The sequence below is a fragment of a genome, unplaced genomic scaffold (genome assembly GCF_019419815.1).
Source record: "Pyrus x bretschneideri cultivar Hongxiangsu unplaced genomic scaffold, Pyrus_bretschneideri_v1 Contig2, whole genome shotgun sequence".
In the NCBI taxonomy this organism is placed as follows: Eukaryota; Viridiplantae; Streptophyta; class Magnoliopsida; order Rosales; family Rosaceae; genus Pyrus; species Pyrus x bretschneideri.
In genome coordinates, this window is record NW_025999501.1 from 14,145,497 (window position 1) to 14,165,072 (window position 19,576).

General features: G+C 34.5%; 1 long non-coding RNA gene across 15 annotated transcripts; it reads right to left on the bottom strand.

Moving 5' to 3' along the window:
* Positions 1–83: 83 nt before the first annotated feature.
* LOC103963566 lies at positions 84–5,607 on the bottom strand. Of its 15 annotated transcripts, XR_007258241.1 has the most exons (7): positions 5,283–5,607; positions 4,810–4,940; positions 3,609–3,693; positions 2,617–2,727; positions 2,374–2,474; positions 2,212–2,273; positions 1,300–1,788 (listed from the first exon to the last, which is right to left on the bottom strand). It is a non-coding gene; the product is annotated as an uncharacterized LOC103963566 (long non-coding RNA). The 15 variants fall into 15 exon arrangements; XR_007258244.1 differs by lacking the exons at positions 2,212–2,273; positions 2,374–2,474; positions 2,617–2,727 and adding an exon at positions 84–306 and having other exon boundaries at positions 1,420–1,445; positions 1,709–1,788; XR_007258236.1 differs by lacking the exons at positions 2,212–2,273; positions 2,374–2,474; positions 2,617–2,727 and adding an exon at positions 84–306 and having other exon boundaries at positions 1,420–1,479; positions 1,709–1,788.
* Positions 5,608–19,576: the final 13,969 nt, after the last annotated feature.

Consider the following 19,576-nt stretch of genomic DNA (forward strand, 5'->3'; position numbering starts at 1 on the left):
GGTAGTATAACTAGAAATTGATGTCCGCACGTTGATGCGGGATTAAAGAAACTATAAGTCATAGTTCTATCTCTACCTTTCCAAAAGCATTTAAACTGAATTTTTATACAATCAGAAACAACACAATCATAAACATAAAGTTAAGTTATCTAATAGTTAAAAACTATGTAAACCGCCAAGTAGACATCAAAAAATAAAAAGTACACGAAAATCAAGGACTCACTTCAGCTTGGAGTTCACAGGATTAACTTAAGAAAATCTCCCCCTAAGATCCTTAGATATTATTTCTGCTATGTATACAGGTACCTGCTTATGAGAAAGAATTTAGTCATTAGGTATGTGTTCTATGGATATTTTATAAACTAATACAACATTTGAAGAAGCAGCAGAGTTTGTTTGCAATTTGCAATTACCACATAGATAACAGAAGGCAGGCAGGAAAAGAAGAAGAAGAGAGAAGCAGAGAACAATAAAAGAAAAACAACCATTTCAAGGAGAAGGAAATAGAATACAACAAAAGAAAAACAATCAATGAAATGTTACTTTTCAATTCTTAATAATGTCATCCCATTGTTCAGTATAAAGATCTAGGGGTGGTTCGGTATGGGATCCCATACCGAAATCATTGTCCCGATTCCCAAACCGAAATTTTTGGGAATCCCAAATTCAATCCCAATCCCAAACCAAATTTTTGGGAATCCCAATTTTCGGGAATCCCGAAATAATTTCGGGATTTTGGGACAAATCGGGAATCCCGAAATGCTTTTGGGCTTTTGGACTAAAATTTGACATATTATGTTTTTGGGCTAAAATTTGACATATTATAAAGTAATAAATAAAGTAACAAACTCAAAAGCAAAAATAGTAGTTACAAGCCAAGGTTTATAAATAAAGTAACAAACCCAAAATCAAAAAAATTAGTTATGAGCCAAAGTTTCAATAATTAAGTTACAAACCAAAAGGAAATCGAACGGAAGTGAAAATTGAAAGGGGATCTAACTATCTAAGTCATCTAACCTAAAAACAAATGAACGGCACAGATTAAATCTAAAACAATGAATGGTTGAAATAATTCTCTTATAATAAAAAAATAATATATATATATAATATTTATTTCAATTCGGTATGGGAATACCGAAAAAATGGAGATGGAATACCGAATCCCATACCGAAAATTTCGGTTTGGTTCGGGATTACATACCGAAAATTTCGGGAATTTTGGTTTGGGATTTTTTTGGTTTGGGATCGGGATTTTTTCGGTTTCGTTTGGGATTTTTGGGATTTTTTTCCAGCCCTATAAAGATCAACTGAATTTGCCTGTTGAAAATTTCCAGAAAATTTGCTATAAAATGTTACCATACATTAGACTTCTTAATTGCATTCATCATATGTATATGGAGATGGGAAAGAGAAAAAAACCTTTGCGAATGTTATACTGAGCCGCCCTGCAATAGTGAATATTTCAGATAGCTACATTGTCTGTTTCAAGATACCAACATCGAAAAGAATGAAAAATACCTTAACAAATGCAGTGTATACTCAGAAATATGTAAAGTTCCGGAAAAAAAACATTATATTTTAGAAAATTGTGTTGAAATTTCAAAGTTGATATAACAAAGGCAGCACTAAAACACAATAATTTAGAACAGAAAAGGAAATGTAACTAAAAAAAGTTAACCGATGAAATTATGGAGAAGCATGCACGAACCTTGGAAGTAAAAAATCGGCTGTGTCTGGAAAGCCTTTTTGCTGAATTCTTTAGCAATCTAAGCGACTCAAACACTGAAGCTGAAAAGAAAGAAAAAACATTCACCAAGTGGACTAAGTTTTAAACACAAACCAAATACAAAGTTGCATTTACATCATTGCAACTTGCTATCACTCCGAAATTCTCTTGTAAAACCATATGACATAGAAAATAGAGTGAATAAACAGAAGAGAAACACTAATATAAACTAATAATGTCTAAATTACTTTTACAAACTCTCTATAATAGAGATATCCAGTCCAGTTTGTTAAATATTTTCGTCCCAAGGTATTGCACTATCCTTCATATGACTAATGAAATATAAGCAAAATTGAAAAGGTATGATAAGCAGAAAACAGAAGGCTGGATGGGAATGGGTACTCCTTTTATTGTTTGTTTTGTTGAAGGGTTAATTACATTTACCATTTCACACATCATTCAATGTATCCATATGTAAATCTAACCCTCAATAATTTTAAAACGCAGTCACAGAAGGTGGAAAATGTTGTCCCAGCACAAACACAACCTGCAAAACAAACAAACCAACACACAAAAAAAACCAAATGATCAACAATAAAATTTAGAAACCCTACCACATAAAATCGCAAGAACAACATAAAAATTACCAAAAAACACACATGGTCTGACAATAAACGCCTTAACGCCAATGATGGCCTCAAACCCAAACAAAATTAGAAACTGAGGGCCATTTCCTCGAGCTGGCTACCTAAAAAATCTCCAACTTAAAAATACATGACATGATACAACAACCAACTTTCTAGGTGACACCATTTAAATGTTGCTAGTCCAAACGCAATAGTGTTATATTACGGAATAGAATATGATTTTAAAACGTTCAGTTTACCCACCAACCCATTGTCAGTCTTCCTTTCGCATATATGTCCTTCCCAAAGTTTCCCATATTATGTTCTCAAACTATTGCATTGGCGTATGGCGTATCTTTCCAATTTGTAGACCATCTTCCAAATTCATGAAAAAAAAAAAATAGATATATAAATAAAGACACTTAAAAGAGGGTAAGTAAACATTTTAATGAAGAGGAAATGTAGATGTAGAATCAAATAAGCCACATTCCAACTTTCACAATTTAACATTAGAAAAATAATCATACAATCATGATTGGAAAGCTTAAATTTAGAAATGGTACGGAATTAACACTTCAAAAAATTCATTAAAGAAACTCAACAAAGGGTAGAATGTTTCTAATATTTATATTTTATACCAAAAATTAGTCTTCTGGAAAAACGAAAAAACACAAATCGGGACATGAAATATATAAAATTCGAACAATAGGTCAAACATAGAAAAGTCATTTAATGGTGATTGTTCGACCAAATTGTGTTAAGCAATCACATAGATTATGCGTGTGATAATAAGTATCATGTAGAGCAATGTCTAGCCCATAATTTCCTAGGACTATTCTAGTGAGTCTTCCTATAGTGAACAAAAAGATGAAACCCAAGCCAAAGCTAGATGATTGTAACAGTCAGATAATATACTCACTGGAATGTTGAGCTTCAATGACTCAACTATATACCAAATACTTAGACAAATACACACACACACACACACACATACACTGAATATAAATATAGAAGGGCAAGTAAGAGAGTCCATGAATATCCATATTGTGTACCAAGTTAGTAAAAATATTCTCCAACATGACCAGCTCAAAAGAAAGAGATTGCTTCACTCAATATTACATATTTCAATTTATCCAGAAAAATGGTTCTTACACTGATTCATAACCTTAGATCGTCACTGTAAAGGACCAGTGCAAATTCGTTCCATGTATTATGTGTGTAGATATAGAGACTAACCCAAAATTAAGACACTTTACCTGACCACCGACGAAACAAAAGGCTCAAAAATAGGATTTGAACTCGGATTTGAATGATGACTACTATCTCTCTCTGAGCTCAAAGCTGACAATTAAAGAGGATACCATGAATTTTGAGACATGCAATTCAATTACAAAATAAAAGGCTAAACTTTAAGACATGGAATCCGAAATTAAGCTTCACCATAGTAATATGGGATTGACTTAAGGCTTATTGAGGTTGCAGAGATAAATCAAAAATAATTTACCAAATAAATAAGCCATCAGTTGGACCATGATGTAATCATAGCATATATTATGACCACATTAACTGAACATTGTTTGTAAACAAAATATGCAATGCGAACAAACTTACACAAAAACCTTCTAAAAATAGCAAGATGTCATTTAATTGTGAAATAACAAAATTATAATACCATAAAAATAACTTATTGAAGACCCATATCCATTTATTTCACCCAAAATAATTAAAAAGAAAATTTATGTGCGAAAAAAAATCCCTAATCTAAAAAATTCAGCCCCTAACGTTACAGGCCAAATTAATTGATGTGAAAAAAAACTGAAAACTGAGAATTGGGTTTGAGGATTTTTCAGATGAAACATTAGAGTAGTGGACAAACTCCTATGCTTTTGAGGCCCAAACGATCAAACTCTGGAGCCCTTCATTTCTCAGTATTTTCTAGCAACCAAACAAACTTTAAAAAGAACCCGTAGAGCCCAGAGCAAGCATTAAAGAAAGTCAACAGTGCAGGACATAAACGTTTGCCAAAATAAAAAAGGAAATATGTTTTCCTAGCTATATTTCAGGATATTCTAAAAATGTCTCCCCCCCTTGATATGAACAATATATAGTAATAGCTTGTCATTTGTTTAACAATCTATAGGTTTTAACAAACAATTAAAAGCAATCGTTTTTAGAGATGAAAGTAATGCTTCAATTGCATCTTTCTGTGTAATTGAAAGTAGAAAATGCGAAAAAGTTAGAATGTTTACTATTTAATCTGATTGGCAATGAAGATAAATTGCTGTATAAAGGCCTCATAAATTTCCCTACTTATGCTAAAAGATAATCAAAAAAATCAACTTTCATCACATTTGAACCTAAATCATGGTTAACATATCATAGTTACCATTTCTTTCTATCATTACTGAGATTTGCAGATTATGAGACCAAATAAATAAAGATACCAAGGAGAAATACCTTCGGCTTGCTTTCGGGTTTTACAACGGCTGAATGTACATTTCCCTTGACAACTTCATAAGTGCTACTTTGTATTTCCTTGTAGAAGTACAGGACTGGATAATTTCTGGCACTCGGTACCGAATGCGGGCCTGCATTAGGATTCAAATCATCTGTAAATGGCACATGAATTGAAATCCCCAATTCCCCATCCACAAATAATTGGAACAAAAATCCCATCTCTGATTATATGATCATCCTAAGTTTTATTAAATCTACTCTACTAACATCTGAACATTGACAATAAGACCTTACCAGCTTTTGAGCAACTGACATTTGAAGAAAAAAATGAATTGAGAAACTAAGATATGTAATGCAAAACTAAATATTCTGAAGGAAAAAGGTGGAACTAAGAAATCATGCCATCAAACAAATTTGAGGAAAAAAAAAAAAGGGAACTAAATTTAAGTTGAAAAGAGATGACAGTTGCTTACCAAAAATCCAAACAAAATCCCCAAAAATTTACGCACCAGAAACCCTAGGAATCACCATGATTGATAATCAATGCGCCACTGGAATCATCCACATGCCGACGAACTCCGATCATCGTCACCGATCTTCATCTCCTCCCAAAGTCAAAACCCTTTTAAATTCGCGACCTGATAACAAAATCCACCCAGAAAATCTCAGGGATAGGCGAAATTCCCAAGAAAAATTCAACTATTGCCAAGATGATGTTTTTTTCGATTTAATGGAGGGCTTGATGGTTTTTGAATTTTGTTGGTTTTATGATGAGATTAAGTGTGAAAGGAATTTGTAATAAATTAATAATCATCTTCATATTATATATTTAACCCTATTCTTAGTATATTTTGGTTATTATTTTGGAAGAATTTGGATACTTTAAATTGTATTTTCAATATAAGACTTTCAACTTCTTCTGAAGCAAAACATAATCCAATGGATAAATTTTGGAGTAATTCTGTTGTAGGACGATCGTGAGTCAGTTAGCTTGGTCATATCAAAATATCATATTTTTCTACCAAGCAATGATTTTCTGGTAATAAAATAAAAGACAATGCACGGTGCTAAAATAGTGACGTTTTGGGCTTGAATTGCATTTTTGGAGCCAAAGATGACTTTGGATGGTTTCGTAGCCTTCTGGAGATGTGTTTAGAACATCCTGATCTTTAAAACAAACTATCTTGGGCCGTATTTGGAGGACTTTTGAGGCTAAAACATGGCTAGACAGTTTCTGCGCAGTTTATCCTAACTTAATTAGGACCTTATGTTTTAATATATTTTATTATTAGTTAGCTTCCTAGTGGAAATAAGAGACTTGGTTCTCAGGGATTGTGCAACTGGCTTTTAGGGAGATATTTAAGGTTTTAGTTAGCCCTAGTTTGGGACTACGCTTTCTTTTATGCAACTTTGGAGACATAGAGTAATTGCTAGGGTTTTTGGAGATTTTATACTTTAAGGTGTTTTCAATCATTTTCTTAATAATATTTTCTATGATTTCAATTATGAATGTGTAACTAATTCATTTTGCTAGGGCGAAGTCGTGAGCCTTAGCATGAATATGTAATTTTCATTTAATTGCTTATGATTGATTGCATGCATACTTTGAATTATTAAACACCGTGATTCAAACTATCTAATTCTCTTAATACTTGATCACTATTAGGATCTTTAGAAAAATAATTTGATGCAATTTTGGTCGGAAGGTTCCCTGAAATTGGCGTTGGCTTCTTGTGATTAATAATTGTAATTTCACTTAAGATGAACACCACGTCTTAAGGGTTGCATGGTTTTTCAAGGGGTTTTCATAAAGCATAATGAGTCTCTCTCATGTTCAGTTTTGATCCGAACGTCTTGCATGTGTAGATCATAAGTAATTGGTAAAAGTTCATAAGATTGCTAAGTGATGGTGGATCCCTAGTGTTTTCTTTAATTTGATTTCTACAAAACTGTTTCTTTTTTCTTCATCTTTAATATTGCATGTCACATCCCGGCCCGGGGCGGACCACTTCCCGGGCCCGCTCCACTACCGTAGCACGATATTGTCCGCTTTGGGCTTACCATTCCCTCACGGTTTTGTTTTTGGGAACTCACGAGCAACTTCCCAGAGGGTCACCCATCCTGGGAGTGCTCTAGCCCTCTTCTCGCTTAACTTCGGAGTTCCTACGGAACCCGAAACCAGTGAGCTCCCAAAAGGCCTCGTGCTAGGTAAGGATGGGAATATACATATAAGGATCAGTCCCCTGGGCGATGTGGGATGTCACATTGCATATTAATTTTGTTTATTAATTAAATTCGTTTTATTAAATTAGGTCATAAAAATCAATCATCTCAACTTTCTGCTTTACAATAATTAATTGGAATTTGATTTGCTTCGATTTATTAATAATCGTTGTGGAGAACGACCTTGCGAGAACCGTTTATACTACAATATCCTTGTCATTTTTGCAAGTATTATATGAGTTTTTAGCCCGTTTGCATGTGTGGTAAAATTCCCTATCAAATCGCTTTGTTGTTTGTGGTTTCTAAGAGAGAGGACAGAAAGGTAAAGTGAAGAAAATCTAGTCGAAAGCTACTCGACCAAATGGAGTGAAAAACAACAGAAACATTAGGAAGCCACTCGATGCACGAAGAGAACTCGGCGATGGCAGACGTGTGGACACAAAGGGCATAACCATCCTTTTACTGTAGAGAGGCTGGTAGAAAACGCTGAGAAGGAATTTTTTGGAGGGCATTTTAGCCCTCGCACTATCCGTGAACAGTACATGCTGGTTTGAGTTTTTGTATAGAAAGAATATATAATAGTATAATATAATATTCGATAGCTTTTTGTGCTGTCAAATTCAATTGCATCTTTTAAAAGGTAGTGCTATCCACACACTCATTTTTACTCCTCACTCATCCCTTTCAATTTTCGGCTATTTGATCGAATAGATTGAAGAAGATCAAGAGACAAAAATCAAGAAGGGTGTGTAGGAGGTAAAAGTAAGTGTAATGGCGATTTCCCTTCTAAAAAGCCACAATCTATTCTTGAAGCCCTAGCCACAAAAAACCAACATTTCCCTCATTTTTTCCTTCGTGGCAACACATCTTTTTCAATCTCCTATCCTTTTGTGAAACTAGAAATCACCACCACCTCAATCGACCACCATTGTGGATGCAAATTTTGTAAAAAAAAACTCATTTGATGAAATTCCACTTGTAAGTTAACAAACACATGTTAGCCTAATTGATGAAAATCTTGAAAAAAGAGGGAAGGGGTGGGTCTACCAAAGTGCATTTGATGCCTAATGCAGAAAAGTAGTAGTGAAAAAAAAAAAAAAAAACCTTGAGAGAGCTTTTAGTAGTAAGTGGTGATTATGGTTTCATTTGATTGACTGGGTTAGTTGTAGGGAAGGAACCTTAGCAGACAACTAAAAGGGGAGGCTACAGAGCATACTAGGCAGTCTTTGATGACGTAGGACAATCTCTGCAGTCCTGCCGGCTGGTAGTTCTAAAAGTTTTTGTTGGTAAGAACGCAGGTGCACCGAACACTCAAGGAAAAAGTTTAAGAGCCGGTGCCCTGCCACCATTAGATCGGGTATGGCCTGATGATAGGACGTATTATAGGAGGCCAAAAGATCCCTAATATGTGTCACGGATGACCTAGAGAGCCCATGGTCCGTTAGTAGCATAAAAGGTTAATTACCTTAGGGTATACTTCGTCTTATTCCCTTATTAGGGTAATTTTGTGGTCTACTCAAAATGTTAAGAGTAAAACTGTCATATTGAACATATAATCCACATGTCATTTGCCTATTATGGTTAATTTAGGTCTACTCTATATATGCTGATGTTTAAGTGGGAAACAAAATTAAATCTTTGAATAGGCTTCCCAAATGAATAGGATTTTTCTTCCAAGACAAGGGTAGATTTTCTAGTCATGGAAGAAAAATGTTTTCTTTTCCCGTAAGGATTTAGTATAAATAGTAGACAACCCTTGCGCGAATTCTCACAAATTCCTTATTTTTGAAATCCAAGATTTGTGTAGTGAATTCTTGAAGAAAAATCCCAAAGTATGAATTTCCCTATTCTTCTTTTTAAGTAGCTGGACTGAAAGCTGAGCCCAATTGGGCTTATCGATACTTGTTGCATGCTGGTGGAGCCAACTGGTGCCAGAGCCGTGAAGGCAGCTCAGTGCGGGTTGCGGGTTGGACAAGCCCAGTTAAGCCATATCTAGCTGTAGATTTATTTTATTTATTTATTTATTTTTTTGAAATTTCGGCGTTCTTCCTAATTCAACCCATGTCCAGCATTGCTATCTATATAATCAATATTGGATCAAATTAAGGTCTTTTACGTAGTATTCTAAAATTTCTTCATTTATTTGACAGGTAGAGTGCGATGTCGTCTTCAAAGAAGTTTAAGTTCTATTGTACAAGCAGGAGGAAACCTGCCCGTTAGAGGGAAATTTGCATGTTGTACAAGCATGCTTTCTTGACTTGTTTAGAAAACAACAACGCAGATTTCCCTACAAACGTGGGCGTGGAGTTGGTAGAGGATTACATCTGAAATTGGTACCAAGTGGAATAACCTGCAATTTAAAATCTATATACATGCTTGTTTGAGTAGTCAGCAACACTCATCAACTAAGATAAGATATGTTAGTTTACTCACAGCGGAAATAGTCAAATTTAAGCCCAGTTTACTAAAATGTTCTTGGTTAACTAAGATCCATTTTAGTGCGCATTTGAACTCTGACAATCTTAGTTGCATGGACTTATCTATTTTCAAATAATGATGAACATATATCACAAGCAAAGGGAAAGATAAGTAAATTAGAAAAACAATAAATTGCACGGGATGTTTTTGGCCCACCTCTGGGTTAAAAAAACCAAGAACTCTCCACTGAGTCCAATCCACTAGTGAAATCAAGATTCTTACAAAGTAACCACACTAGCTTAATTCCTAGATCTTTATCTACGGAGCAGCTTGTACCATTGTGCAACCTTGCCTTTCACGAGATGGACTCCTTCGGTCTTCATGAAGTGGCAGCTCCTCTTGAGCTCTCCACCTTATGGCACCGAAATCCAATCAACTTATGCAAATAATGTTATGATGAACTTGATGCAAATCTGAATCCAACGTCTAGTCAGTTTCACCAGTCAAACACTTGAAGGATGAAACTGACACGAATCCAACAAGAGGTCAGCTCAAAGATTTGAAACTAAAAAAGCTTGACCTAAAATAAGGATCAAAATGACAAGGACAATGTAGCCCTAATATGCAATGATATGGGTATTTAGTGAACGAATGTAATTTTATGGCTAGGATTTTCAAGTAAGAACAAAGGAGCAACTCCTAGCTGAAAACAATCATTCTTAGGAAATATCAATCTCCTAGCCAAGAGATAATGAAACTCTAGATGAAGCTTTTATAGTATGCTTTGTTTCAGACAAAGAGAAAGGATGGAAAGGCCACGTGTCATGTGCAAAAGCAATCAGAAAAGATCAAGGGCTGAAAAGCACTATCGGGGAAAAACCTGTCAGAATGCCCATGTGGGTTGTCTTAAAATGTGTGCCTAGCTTGTGTAACAGCAGCAAGAAGATTTGACTAGGCAGAACCACTAGACATAATAAATTGGAAATAATGGCATGAAATGCATATATATGAACAAACCTTTGACAAGAGAATTTGAGTTATTGAAGTGATATTTGCAGCAGCATGATCCCAGAGAAGCAATTAAAACCTTAAAACTAACTAGAGCATGTGTGGTACAATTTACAACATTTGACAAGGAAAGCCAAACAATAAAACTAGATTTCACAACATCGATAATTTGCCATGCAAATAAAAAAGGAAGACAAAATTTCATCCATTCTACATATCTTTAGGCTTCAAATTTCCAATCCTGGTATTGGTTAAAGAGGTGCTCTGCACGATGAGATATGTGTCTGCTCAGTGTTCTCCAAATGCGCATAAATACACGTTGAGTTTCTTGAATTTGAGCGAGCTCTTCGATCTCAAGTTGATTTTCTTGGAATTATTTTAGTTCTTTGAAATTAGGATATTCGAGAACGCGTAGTTGAAAGCTTCACATTACGAGGCCTCAGAAACTCCATGGCAATCCAAATTGCGAGGAGTGGTTGTTTTTGTTTTTGCTTGCGATTTTTCGTGTATCCACCATGGTTGTTCGATGTGAAGTAGAACAATGAATGAAGAACACTTAAGAAAGATTTTAGAATTTACTTTCTTTGCTCAGATCTCTAAGCATGAGTTAACTATAACTCAATTTTTGTATACAGTTGATTTGACAAAATTTCACCAACAAGAGAACAAACACTGGTTAGCCTAGATGACGAACACCCTGAAAAATATGAGAGAATATCCTCCAAAGGCTCTCTGATGCCTAAGTCATGAAATAGTAAAGAGAAAAGATAATTGAAAGAAATCTCAGTAGTGAGTGGCGATTACAGTTTTCTCTGATTGACTTGGCTATTTATAGGGAAGAAACCCTAACATGCAACTGGGAGGGGATGATGCAGAGCTTAATAGAAATATATTGTCCTTGACGATGCAAGCCAATCTGCGCAGTCATTCCAACTACTAGTCTTGAAGGTCTATGTTGGTGAGAGCACAAGTGCACCAGACAACCAAGGGGAGATTCGGAGAATCAGTGCCTTGCCACCAATGGACAAATAATAGAGCAATGACCACATATTATACGTAGCCCGGAAAACCCATGTCCCTTCGTGGCACAAAGCTCAATTACCTTAAGCCGACATGTCTTATTCCTTTAGGGTAATTTTATAGTCTACTCAAGACTTTAAGGGTGAAACCCAAGGGCGGAAGGACCATAGGACCACAGTAGTCCTAGGCCCACCCTGCTTTTGTTTATAAAAAAAAAATAAAAAATTAGTACTACTTATTATTTTTATTATTTTTTATCACTTTTCCATGACTTTTTACATAAACCATTCCAATTTTCTAGACAAAAGATCCATCCCTCTTTAAATATTTTAAGGATATTTATGTAATCTAGTCTAACTCTAAAGCCTACCTATTCCAACTTCCAACACTTCTATTCCTTTTCCCAATACTAAAAATTAGTATTTTATTATTCTCCAAGTTTCTAGCCGACTGCAGTCTGTTAGTCTGGGTTAGGGTTGATATCTGTGTATTGCTTTTCGATCAGTCTTCAATTTCCATGATCCTTAAAGGTATGAACTTCGAATCTCCAAAGTTGTCATTTTCAATTTTTTTTTTTTGCAATTAATTCATATATGTTGTCATCTACAATTGTAAATTAATTTAACAAATAATTGTTTTTTTTTTTGGCAGATTAAAGAATTCCATTATTCCATCATTCCATCAAAGAAAAGACATTGAAGTTTAGTTAATTGGTCAACAACCCAAAGTTTGTATTTTACTCTCAATTCCTCTTACAATTTTTTGTTTATAAATTATGATTAAATTGATGTTTTGCAAATTCTCTTAACTATTGCCTAATTTGTTTTAGTTTGTAAAATTAGTATATATATATACTATGCAATGGTTTCAAAATATGAAAACTCGTCAAGAACAATTATTTTAATTATTGGGAATATGTAATATTATCAATGCTGTGTTATTTTGAATTTTGGTTACTTTTCATACATATACTATGATGTTTTGGTTAATAGTTTTGTAACTACTATCGATTTAATTTTTTTAAAATATTTATGAGAGGTTCCTCCTAATCTGAAATCCTGACTTCGCCACTGGTAAAACCATCATATTGTGCATATGGTCCACGTGTCATTCTTCCATTAAATGTGTCAATTTATGTCTCTGGAACCACTACCTTAGACCTGCTTAGCATGCCACTACCACTTCAAAGCCCCACCACCTCCTGTCGATTTGCTCCATCCGCCATAGATATGTCGTCAAAATTGTCAGAGCTTATCGCCTTAATGCCCGAACTGATAGAAAAATTGATAACTAACATGGTCATGGTCAGAGTTGGTGTCATTTTTGCCATTCCCCATAGTTCTTAGTCGTTGGTTTGAGGCGCTCAGTTTGGTTACCAAACTTAATCCAATGCTACTCTAACATATAGATTCTTAGAAGGAAACATTTTTATCCCGGCAACTTTCTTGCCGAGAAGAACTAGGCTATGTTTGGGTGAGGGAAGGAATTTAGGCTAGTGAAGAATAAATACACTACAAATCATTAAAAAATGAGATATTAGAGACACTTCATGATAATGAACAAATATATGTTGGGGGAATTTACAAATGACATTTCTTGCTAACTTAAGCTCAATCTTTTAGAATTTGGAAAATGACATTTCTTGCGAACTTAGGCTCAATCTCTTAGAATTTGGAAACCCTCACTTAAACATAGCTTGGATGTTGATTGAACTTTTTTGTCCTTGAGAATTAGTATTTACTTCCTCAAATTGGGCCACCAAGCCTTTGTAGAACTTTCACAAATTGGCTTTGGACTTTTAATGTTGTGGACTAACACATTACCCCTGGGCCCGAATCATTTTCCTTTCGGCTCCGGTCGAGAAAGGTTAAGGTCCGAACAACGTGTTATCTTCATACTTTGGTTGATATCGATTAAAACTTGAGATTTTTGTTCAAATAGTTTCTTCCCAGTGTCTCCATCTTTTGCATCTTTATCTGTCCCAGTCACGTTACCAAAGTAAAGCTTCAGGCTTTAGGGCTGCTCGTGAAGCACATAAGTGGGAGGAGAATGTGGCATTTTGTTAGTTTTAGTTGTTATGATATTTTACAAAAGGACAGAGATTTCATACAAATGAGCAAGTATTAAGTACAATTGAAATGTTGCTACTTGATGTTATTATTCTAATTAAATTATAACACGTTTGTTTATCTTTTATTCGAGAGAAATTTAGAATTCTTCTTTGAATAAAAATTGGTTAATTTTGTTTCTTGAATAAAAAAAATAAATAATGTGGTGCAATTGTCCATTTTGTAAATTTCTGTAGAAACATTCCATAAGTTTTTATGTCTACGTGGCACACAAGATCTTAATTATGTGTTATAAAATAAGTAGATTACATAGTTGATGTATCTCACTTTAGAGTACTAAATACTAAAATTGAAGTGTTTTTTTATTATTTATTATTATTTTTTAAATGTGACGTTATTTCACTTATTTTACCAAAAAAAAAAAAAGGTTATTCCACTTATTACAATCTAGTTAATTCCAATTACCTATTTTACAGGTCATTTTCTGTTAACAAACCTTCTTCTTGAGAAAATGATGACTATTGCTAAAACTACTGGTGTGGAAGGCAGAATTGTGAATCTCTCATCGCTTGCTCATACAGGTACTTATGAAGGAGGGATTCGATTCGACAAAATCAATGATCCAGATAGGTAAGTAATGGTTTGAGTAATCCATCCTTTCCCATGTTTTGATTATTTATAAGCAACTAGCTCTAGCTCATAGTTCTTTATCTCCATTTATTGTGTCCTTCAGTTACTACTCCACGATAAATGCATACGGGCAATCCAAATTAGCAAGCTTATTGCTTTCCAATGAGCTCTCTCGTAGATTTGCAGGTGATTCTTTTACCTATATTGTGTACATTACTCTCCTTTACATCCTAATTTCTATAGAAATGCCCCAACAATCGTTACACATATGCATCCGACACTCATTAAATCACGATCTATAGATTTTAATCCTTTATAAGATGGCTTATCACCACTGATATCGATTCTTTTGATTTAAGTACATATGCATATTATGATAAAGCATCTTATATAAGGATGACAATCTAATTTTCTATTATTTATTGCTCAATCTAGTCATTGTAGTGCAAAAAAAAAAAAAAAAAAAAAAAAAAAAAAAAAAAAAAAACAAAAACAAAAAAAAAAACAAAAACGAAAAAAAAAAAGGATACGGTCTTTGTGTTTCTAGGTGAATTCTTGACACCTCAACAATCTATGGGCTCAGAAGTTGGTAACTTGTGCCCAGAGGTCTAAACATGTGTGATCCCTACATGACTAGTGGAGCTAGGAGATACAAAACCAAAACAACAAAGAGTAGATTGTCTTCGCCAAAGATGCATGGTTGTTCCTATTTATTAAGAGTCATCAATGTTTTCCTACGTACCCAACGATCATTAGGTTGGAGTGGCAATTTAGTATTCAATTTAGGACGTTGCTTGTCTCTCCTACCATTGAATCTGCTAGAAATTCACACTCCATCTTGTTGTGAAGTCTTGTTTTAATGAGATTCATTGCCGAAAAAGCTCGTTCAGTAGTTGCTGTAGAAACGGGAAGAGTCAATACAAGTCGAATTAATCTATCATTCAAATAGTATCTTTTGGACCTCTTTGTTTCAACTAATCCCCAACATAATTTCGAAGTAGTAGACATTTTTTGAAACACAGGATGATGCGGTACGTCTGATTCATAGATTTTCAACTCACATCTTAACATATGTAGCTCTTTTTTAGTGAAATCCAGAAGATAAAATTTCTCTGCAAGCTCGCAAATGTGATCAATGTTGAACGTCTTAAAAACATCTCTTGTTTCTAAAGCTAAATTGAGAATAAGAAGTTCCATTGCCTCCTCACTAAACCTGCTATTTAGCTCTGCCAACTGAAAATCTATTGCATTATTGAATATATCAATGTGATAATGATGCTCAAATGTAATATGATCTATTTGCTGACAAGAACGACCAGTTTCTACTTTGTATTGAGCATTCATATCGGGCATATCAACGTCATGTTTCTTGTAGAATAAACTCACTTTATCAATAAAGGTAGCCCAACCATCCAATCCCAACTTCTAAAGGACATCTTTTGTAGTAGTGACTAGGTTCATAGCATTCAGAATGTCTTGTGACTTATTTTGCAGTTCGTGGCAAAGGATATCAGTGATTCCCATGATCTCTTGTAATAGATGCAAGATGAAAGTAAATTCAAAAGATCTGATTGCATTATAAGCACCAGTTGCTTCCTTGCAAAGAGTTTGTAGCAGAGCTATCATTCTTTATATTCTCAAGTACTATACAAGACACGTTGTACATATGTATCAAGTCACACACTGAATCATAATGAGAACCCCAACGAGTAGCTCCAGGTCGATGTATAGTACCGATTTGATTAGCTCATCTTCTCATCTCAAGTTCACCAGCACCCACCAACTCTTCAATGTTCGTTATGTGTGCAACCTGCGAGAAGTAGTAATAACGTTTACAATTGAACTTAATGATGAAAAGAATAACCAAATAACAACTACTTCTTTTGATGCTGCAACTAATGCTAATTGTAGTTGATGAGCAAAACAATGCACATAATAAGCAGATGAACACTCTTTAATATATGAAGATTGTAGCCAATTCCATTGACCTCGCATATTACTTGCACCATCATAGCCTTGACCTCGTAACTTTCTTATAGGCAACTCATGGAAAGCAAGGACTTTTTTTTATCTCCCTATCAAGGTTCTAAAAAATGCTAGGCGCTAATCGGGTATCGGGCGGCGGACTGGCGCCTAGCGCCTAGGCGGCTAGGAGGGGTCTAGGCGGGCGCCTAGGCCTAGGCAGATTTAGGTAAATTTCTTATATATCTTGTAAATAAGTGTATATTGATACTTACAAAAAATTATATTTGTATGAAATCCCTGAATAAGATAGTAAAAGAATAATAAAATGTGTATCTAACAAGTCCAAAAATCCATAACAGTTAATGCTATGAACTGATAGCCTGACAATCAATGTTTATTTAATGAGAAAAAAATTAATTTTTTGTAGATGGCGACTAGTCTGCCCTTTGTCCTAGAAGAGATGAGTGCTCCATTAATAGCCTAATAGCATTTTTCTTTAAGAAAAGTCAAGACTAGCTGTCCAAACTTGAATGGATAGAAACAAAAATAAATAAATAAATAGTTTAAAAGTGATCACGTGGGTGTGGAAAGAAGAGAGAGAAACTAATTCTCTCATCTTCTTCCTCTTCGCAAACACAGACCAAAAGCATGAAGTCCAGAAAAACTAGAAGCATTCATCATTTCTCAAGTTCGAACACAGAAAAAGTTGAAATTCCCAGATCGCCTAGGCCACCCAGTCTCCTGCCTAGGCCAACCAAGGACCGCTTACGCCGACTCAGTGCCTGCCTAATCCCTGTCCCGATTTTGCTTCCAATTTTGCGTTAACCCCTGCGGTTGGCCACCACCCAGCACCTAGGCTGATTTTTAAAACACTACTCCCTATAAAGTGTTGGTGCAGTAATGTCTTCAACCCACACAATATCTAAAAATCATTCTCATAGAAAACCATCATTATTAACAAATCTTAAAATAATGGCCACAAGAATACAAAAAACACTATCCCCGATTTCTTCACGAATTTTTCTTTGTACTATGTTGGCGAGAATGTTCAAAACCTCCTTTTGGATCATGGGTGAGGAATATTTGGCATTTTTTGGTGCATTTTCTAAAACAGTTGCAACCATCTTATCATTAAACTTGGTTGTATGCTTTACCAATTCAATAAAATTCCCACAATTTTTCGAACCCACAGATTCATCATGTCCTCTAAAAGGACATGCTTGAAATGTAAGCCATCGAACACACTCAATTATAGCCTTGAGTTGCAATCGATTCTTCAAGATTTCTTTTTTTGATTGTCGATTAATAACTTTGTCAACATGCTAAGATGGATTCATCAATTCCTCTACATGTGAAACACAAGTATTATGAAATGAAGATGGAACTCCAATGTGAGAAAGAAATATAAAATTCTTTCCGTCGTTAAATCTTTTCCAATTGTTAAACCCATCAATAATTAGTGCCAAACGACTTCCTGGACTAGTCCCAAAAAAGAAAGCATGGGAAACAATATACTCTATCTGTTGATGGAGAATATTCTAACCATGGAAATTGTGAAAACCAAGAATACTGAAATCGACGATATTGTGATCCAAACTGAGATCTAGGATACTAAAGAAGTTTCAGTCGGTAAGGCCCAGCTTTGATACAAGCACGTCAAACTTCATCTTGTTGATTAATAGGATACTCATGTATTTGAATATGTTTGATCTTAATCCAACGACTAATAGGTCTACATAGTTAATTTAAGGATTGCTTGAAATATAAATAAGATTAGAATTTAGTGAATAGCTATAGCTTGTACCCCAAGTAAAGTTAATATATTCTGGATTTCCTTAGGGAATAAGGGCTCATAATTCTATCCTATTTGGAATGAGATTTGGTGTATCAATTATCCTTGAACTTCAAGGAATCCTAATGATATTATTATGGGAACATTCATTAGGGTTAAGTCCATATAAATACAAGGCTAAAGTCCCTGCTCACAACACAGAAACTCAGATGAATGCTCCATTAGTTCGAATTTAAAGGAGTGTTGAGTGTGCAGAAGACTTTGGTTAACTAACATATTATTTTCAGGATTACAATATGTTCTCCGTTATAAGAAAAAGTAAGCATATGGTTCAATCTATTATGCACGGCTCTATCAAAGATGGTTCATCTTTACTACATGTCATGTTGACTTCAAGTACTCTATTAATCAAATATCATCTATGGATTCTTCCAGGTTAGTGTTTTTAGTTGTTTATGAAATATATAAAGTTTAACATAGGTTACTGAAGGAATTAATGGATCCAATTACCTTATTGTTATTGTTGTTGCCTTGCTGGTAAGTCTATTTGCATTTCTTCTATGTGGTGTTAATGGCCTTTGTTAGTAGGCCCGACCTAGGCCCAGTGCCATCAGGGTGGTTGTCCAGGGCCCAAAATTGAAGGGGGCATTAAAAAAAAATCCAAATATTTAGGTATAAAAAAAAATTAAAAAAATTTGTCCAGAGCGCAAAATAAGGGTTGGAGGGCAAGAGCCCAAGTTTGACAATAGATGGAACGGCCAAGTTTTGGGCATTAAAAAAAATAATAACATAAGGGGACCACTTGTCCCCCAATTAACCTTAAGTTCCTAACACATCTACCATTTTTCTTGATTCCCCACCCCACTTTATTTCCCCACTGCCCTACCGTCTCTATTATTTTCTCCCAATTCCATTAGCTGCAAGTGCAGCATTTCAACTCCCAAAATTTATTGTTTCCCGATTCCCAATTGAAACTGCTGCGCTGTAGCATCCAAGCCTAACATGTCCTTCTCAGCGCCATTCACCATTCAGCACATTCACCAACCCTTTTGAGTTTGGTGGTAAACTAATTTTTTAAATTTGAATTATTAATTCATAATTTAATATAAAATTTTGCAAGTGATATAAAATTATATTATAATTGATGTATAGAATTGTTGTTGTTGATGAATTGAATTCTTGATTAATGGAATTATTTGATTTCATTTCAAACCCAATTTTTTGGTTCAATTTTATCAATTTTTATATTATGTTGGACTATATGTTGGTGCTTTTATAATATATAATAGATGTTAGTGTTTTTATAATATATAATATGTGTTGGAATGATAATTTTAATAGGAAATTTTTGTTATATCATGTGCAGGTAATTTTTGCAAACAAATTATTGAAGCCATGTCTTTTAGAAAACAACTCTCTGGTAATATGAAAAGGAAGAGACAAATCATTGAAAACAAGTGATGCTTAGAATTATTGTTGTTGTGAAATGTCTTACCATACGTAATTTAGCATTTCATGGAACAAATGAAAGGCCTTATGAAGATTCTAATGGCAACTTCTTAGGTTTATTTGAAATGATTACAGAGTTTGATCCAATAAAGCAAAAGCATTTTCGACTCAATGAGAATAAAGAGATTCATCA